This window comes from Callithrix jacchus, chromosome 4 (genome assembly GCF_049354715.1).
Source record: "Callithrix jacchus isolate 240 chromosome 4, calJac240_pri, whole genome shotgun sequence".
NCBI classification, from domain to species: Eukaryota; Metazoa; Chordata; class Mammalia; order Primates; family Cebidae; genus Callithrix; species Callithrix jacchus.
The window spans coordinates 39877024-39883263 of record NC_133505.1 but is presented as its reverse complement, the minus strand read 5'-3'; the positions used below and the strand labels follow the sequence as shown (position 1 = coordinate 39883263).

The following is a 6240-nucleotide window of genomic DNA, read 5'->3' as shown; positions in this document are numbered from 1 at the left end:
ACACTTTGAATGGGGCAGGAACTGAAAGTGAAACTTTTATCAGCCCTGGCTTTGGGGCTACCTTACTTTTTTTTAGGTTTTGGGGTACATGTGAAGAACATGCAAGATAGTTGCATAGGTACACATGTGGCAGTGTGGTTTGTTGCCTTCCTCCCCTTCACCTATATCTGGCATTTCTCCCCCTGCTATCTCTCCCCAACTCCCCACCCCTTGCTGTCCCTCACCCATTCCCCCCAACAGACCCCAGTGTGTAGTGCTCCCCTCCCTGTGTCCATGTGTTCTCATTGTTCAACACCCACCTATGAGTGAGAACATGTGGTATTTCATTTTCTGATATTGCGTCAGTTTCCTGAGAATGATGGTCTCCAGATTCATCCATGTCCCTACAAAGGACACAAACTCATCGTTTTTGATTGCTGCATAATATTACATGTTGTATATGTGCCACATTTTCCCAGTCCAGTCAATCATCGATGGGCATTTGGGTTGGTTCCAGGACTTTGCTATTGTAAACAGTGCTGCAATGAACATTTGTGTGCATGTGTCCTTATAGGAGAATGATTTATAATCCTTTGGATATATACCCAGTAATGGGATTGCTAGGTCAAATGGAATTTCTATTTCTAGGTCCTTGAGGAATCACCACACTGTCTTCCACAATGGTTGAACTAATTTACACTCCCACCAGCAGTGTAAAAGTGTTCCTATTTCTCCACATCCTCTCCAGCATCTGTTGTCTCCAGATTTTTTAATGATCGCCATTCTAACTGGCATGAGATGGTATCTCAATGTGGTTTTAATTTGCATTTCTCTGATGACCAGTGATGATGAGCATTTTCTCATATGTTTGTTGGCCTCATGTATGTCTTCTTTTGTAAAGTGTCTGTTCATATCCTTTGCCCACTTTTGAATGGGCTTGTTTGTTTTTTTCTTATAAATCTGTTTTAGTTCTTTGTAGATTCTGGATATTAGCCCTTTGTCAGATGGGTACACTGCAAAAATTTTTTCCCATTCTGTTGGTTGCTGATTCACTCTAGTGACTGTTTCTTTTGCTGTGCAGAAACTGTGGAGTTTGATTAGGTCCCATTTGTCTATTTTGACTTTTTTTGCCAATGCTTTTGGTGTTTTGGTCATGAAGTCCTTGCCTACTCCTACATCCTGAATGGTTTTGCCTAGATTTTCTTCTAGGGTTTTTATGGTGTTAGGTCTTATGTTTAAGTCTTTAATCCATCTGGAGCTAATTTTAGTGTAAGGTGTCAGGAAGGGGTCCAGTTTCTGCTCTCTGCACATAGCTAACCAGTTTTCCCAACACCATTTATTAAACAGAGAATCCTTTCCCCATTGCTTGTTTTTGTTAGGTTTGTCAAAGATCGGATGGTTATAGATATGTTGTGTTGCCTCTGAGGCCTCTGTTCTGTTCCATTAGTCTATATCTCTGTTTTGATACCAGTACCATGCTGTTTTGATTACTGTAGCCTGTAGTATAGTTTGAAGTCCAGTAGTGTGATGCCCCCACTGTGTTCTTTTTGCTTAGAATTGACTTGGCTATGCAGGCTCTCTTTTTATTCCATATGAAGTTTAAGGTGGTTTTTTGTAGTTCTGTAAAGAAGGTCATTGGTGGGGCTACCCGATTTAACAAAGCCTCTCATGCTGTATGTGTCAGAAAGAGGGGGGAAAATGGCATTTGAAGTTCTAGCATCAGCTCCAGGAAAAATTTAAATATCACAGCACCCCACACAGTAGTGACTCTAATGAATACCAAAGGACACCATTGGTAACAAATGCTAGGCCAACCAAATACCTGAGCCTGCTAAAATGAAAATCCCGCATCACCACTGGGATCTATGCAATGCCTTAAACTCTGCCACTTTGCTCCCAGTGCCAGGAGGCCCATGAAATAACCCATGTGCAGCTTCGAGATCTCGTCCCTAGGTTTGGACTGCCACTGTGCATTGGATCAGACAACAGACCAGCATTTTTGGCAAATTCGGTCTTGAAGACAGCAGTGGCCTTGGGTATTACTTGGAAACTATGCACTGCCTATTGACCTCAGAGTTCCAGAAAAGTGGAAAGAATGAACCGGACCTTCAAAAATAGCTTAGGGAAAGTGTGTCAGGAAACAGGATCAAAGTGGGTGCAGGCACTTCCCTTGGTGTTATTCAAAATTAGACATGCTCCCTCTAAGAAGGCAGGATATTACCCCTATGAAGTGTTATATCATACGCCTGCTCCCATACTGCGGGCAGTCCCAGGAACTCCTCGGGTGTGGGAAAGATTGCGTTAGAACAACAGTTACAAGCCCTAAGGAGAATCACTCAGGGTATTTCAACCTGGGTAAATGAGAGCTGTCTTGTAAGCTCATTCTCCCCAGTTCACCCTTTCTCACCAGGTAATTGCGTGTGGATGAAGGACTGGAATGTAGTCCCTCTGAAGCCACAGTGGAAGGTTCCCAGACCATGATCCTGACCACTCCCACAGCCATAAAGGTAGAGGGAATCCCAGCCTGGATCCACCATAGCCACGTGAAACCAGCAGGAGCTAAAACTTGGGAAGCTAAACCAGACCCAGACAACGACTGCAGAATCACGTTAAGAAGGAGGAAGACAAGCCCCGCTCCAGCCACATCCTGGAAGCTGGCTGCTTCATGCACGGCCAAAGCATGAGGAAATTCATTGTGGGACTTGTTCTTCTTAATATTTGGACTTGTACAGTACGGACATTAACTAATTTCGAAGAATGATCTCAGTGTGTACACCAGGTTACTGAGGTAGGATGTAAAGTTACTGCCATTCTTTTCTTCTACAGTCATTATGAATGTACAGGGACACCGAGGGAACCTGTTTATATAATGGTACTCAGCATAAGGTGTGTAATCCAGAGTACAGACAGCTCAATGTCCACTACGATCCAACAGAGCCCCCTACACATACGACTTTTGAAATTAAACTCAAAACAGGGTGATGGGACAGCCCTACCAAGCTAATAGCTAAAACAGAGAGCGGAAGCCCAAAACAGTTTGCACTCAGGTTGGATGCCTGTCATTCCAGTTGGGGGCGCTGCGGTTCCCTCGGATGGGAACAAAGTTATGCAAAAGAGCCAGAAAACCTACAGGTGCAGTACATGCATTTTTAGGTCATGTGTCATCTGGGCCACTTGGGAAAATAATACAAATAATCCCATTCATCTTGTAAAAGGGAGAGACACCATTCCAGGGAGTACTGTCCCCTGTGTCTCAGGACATTGTAACCCAGTAGAATTAATAATCACAAACCCTCAGGACCCTAAATGGGAAAATGAGGAGAGTGTAATGCAAGGAATTAATGGGGAAGGGCTTGACCCCAAAGTCAGTATCCAGATTCAGGGGAAAATCCAAAACCCTCAGCCGGCCCGTGTACCAGCACTTTTACGGTATATTAAATAAGCCAGCGCCAGAACTTCCGAAAAAGACAAAGAACTTGTTCCTCCAACTTGCTGAAAATGTGGCCCATTCCCTTGATGTCACTTCGTGCCATGTATATGGGGAACTACTATGGGTGATAGATGGCCATGGGAAGCCCAGGAGTTACTACCCTCTGACCCTGTTCCTCACCTGACCTCAGTTCAAAGGATTCAAACCAACACTTCCTGGGTTTTAAAGGTTTCAGTTACTGGATAATACTGTTTGTCCAGAGAAGGAACAGACTTCACTCTTCTAGTTGGAAAGCTTAGCTGCTTAGGGCAGAGACTATATAATGAAACAGTGGGCATTGCAACCTGGTGAAGCTCAAATTACACAGAGAAGAAGCCCCTGCTAAAATTTCCAAAATTACAGGATGCTTGGGATCACTCTGGGTCCGGGAGAGACTCAACAGCCCTGCCTGGGTTGTGCTGCATATGCGGACATAGAGCACACGTCCAGCTGCCTGAAAGAGGGACAGGTAGCTGTGTCATAGGCATCACGAAGCCTTCTTCTTTCCTATTGTCTGCCAAAACATCCAGTCCACTCTGCCTGGGAGAGAAGAAGTCTAAAGCTAGTTAAATGGGAAAACAATAAGTGGCCACCAGAGAGAATTATTGAGCACTACAGGCTGGCCACGGGGACAGAGAATGGCTCAACGGGACACCAGACTCCTATCTATATGCTAAATCAGATCATCCGGTTGCAGGCTGCCTTGAAAGTACTCGTTAATGAAAGAGGCAAAGCTCTGTCCATTTTGGCTGGACAAGAAACTCAAATGAAAAACATCATTTATTAGAACCGGTTGGCCTTAGATTATTTGCTAGCAGCTGAAGGAGGAGTCTGTAAAAAATTCAAACTAACCAAGTGCTGCCTGAACACAAATGACCAAAGTCATGCAGTTAAGAATATAACCATCCGGGCGCGGTGGCTCACGCCTGTGATCCCAGCACTTTGGGAGGCCGAGGCGGGTGGATCACGAGGTCAAGAGATCGAGACCATCTTGGTCAATATGGTGAAACCCCGTCTCTACTAAAAATACAAAAAATTAGCTGGGCATGGTGGCGCGTGCCTGTAATCCCAGCTACTCAGGAGGCTGAGGCAGGAGAATTGCCTGAACCCAGGAGGCGGAGGTTGCCGTGAGCCGAGATTGCGCCATTGCACTCCAGCCTGGGTAACAAGAGCGAAACTCCATCTCAAAATAAAAAAAAAAAAAAAAAGAATATAACCAAACTAGCACACGTGCCTGTGCAGGTATGGCATAAATTCAACCCTGAGTTCTTGTTCAAAGGTTGGTCCTCGGCCTTGGGAGGATTAAAAACCCTCATCATAAGTGTGATGACAACAGTGGGTGTCTGTTTACTACTCCCTTGTTTTCCCCCCTTATTCCTCTAAATGGCTAAGAAATCCTTTACTGCTGTAATAGACCAGAGAACCACATGACAAATGTTTTACATCCATCATTATCAATCAGTTTCTTCAGGGGATCATGAAAATGAGAGTTGAGAACTCTCACTAATGTTATAGGTGAGGTTCTCAAAGATGGAGGGTGGTGAGGAAGGAGACCCAGGCATCTGGGATCACCTCCCCCTTGACTTCCACAGTGCATTTCAATAGGAGAAAAGCCTGGCCAACCGGCGCCTCCTGAATCACCTTCCTGTAGATGGCAGGCTTGGTGTGGAGGAATCTCTTTGGAAGACACTGTTTTTACTTAAACAAGATCAAACCCCCACCCCACTCCTCCATCAACCAAGACCCTTTCACATGTAATTTCTAAGACTGTAAACCCAAGACCCTTTCACGTGTACTATCTAGAGTTGTAAGTCTATATAAAGGCAGAGCCTCTCTTTGTTAGACAAGCTTGGCTGTTGGACAAACATGTTGCCTTGCTCCCGGCCGTAATAAACCACCTCTTCCTTCATAGTTTGGTGTCTGAGAGGTCTGCTGTTTGCAGCTGCTCCTGCTTTAGTATATAGAATTACAATTGTTTTTTTGTATATTGTCACTTTTTTTTAATATCAGCCCCACAGAAACAGGGCCTCAAAAAATTGGATTAAAGCTCAGAATTGTTCCTCTCCACAGAAATCTTTAGTAAAAGACGAAAGATTTATATGATTTGAAGAGAAACTAGAGTATTGTTTTGTCATTGTTAAATTCACATATTCTAGGCATTTTCAATAGCTCACTTAGGGTTTTATATATAAGTAATCATGCTTTCCAGGCTGCAAGGTTTATTCTTTGTCAAAAGGAGTCTGAAATTATATAAAATCTGCAAATAAAGAATATTTTTAAAATACGTTCCCATGCCCAATTTTATGCTAAAACACAACCAGGCCAGGTACAGTGGTCATGAAACTAAATTGTCCCCAATTCTTTTCATAGTCCAGTTGATATCAATTCCAATGGGTAGGGTATCCTTTGAGGTACAGTTTTCCTTTCAACCTGCTAATCCATTAATTATTCTTTACTACGTATCCACAAACGTCAGAGGTGTTTGAATGGGAGCAACTCCATCTTGAATAGGGGCCGGGTACAATGAGGACCTACTGGGCTGCATTCCCAGGAGGTTAAGGCATTCTCAGTCACAGGATGAGACAGGAGGTCTGCGGAAGGTACAGGTCAGGAAGGTCTTGCTGATAAAACAGGTTGCAGTTAAGAAGCCGGCCAAAACCCACCAACACCAAGATGGCCACAAGAGTGACCTCTGGTTGTCCTCACTGCTCATTATAAGCCAGTTAAAATGTATTAGCATGCTAAAAGACACTCCCACCAGCACCATGACAGTTTACAGATGCCATGGCAAC

At 44.0% G+C, this 6240-nt stretch overlaps 1 non-coding gene across 1 annotated transcript; it reads right to left on the bottom strand.

Moving 5' to 3' along the window:
• Positions 1–5456: 5456 nt before the first annotated feature.
• Positions 5457–5572, bottom strand: LOC118153222 (U5 spliceosomal RNA). The gene has a single exon (XR_004742480.3). It is a non-coding gene; the product is annotated as a U5 spliceosomal RNA (small nuclear RNA).
• Positions 5573–6240: the final 668 nt, after the last annotated feature.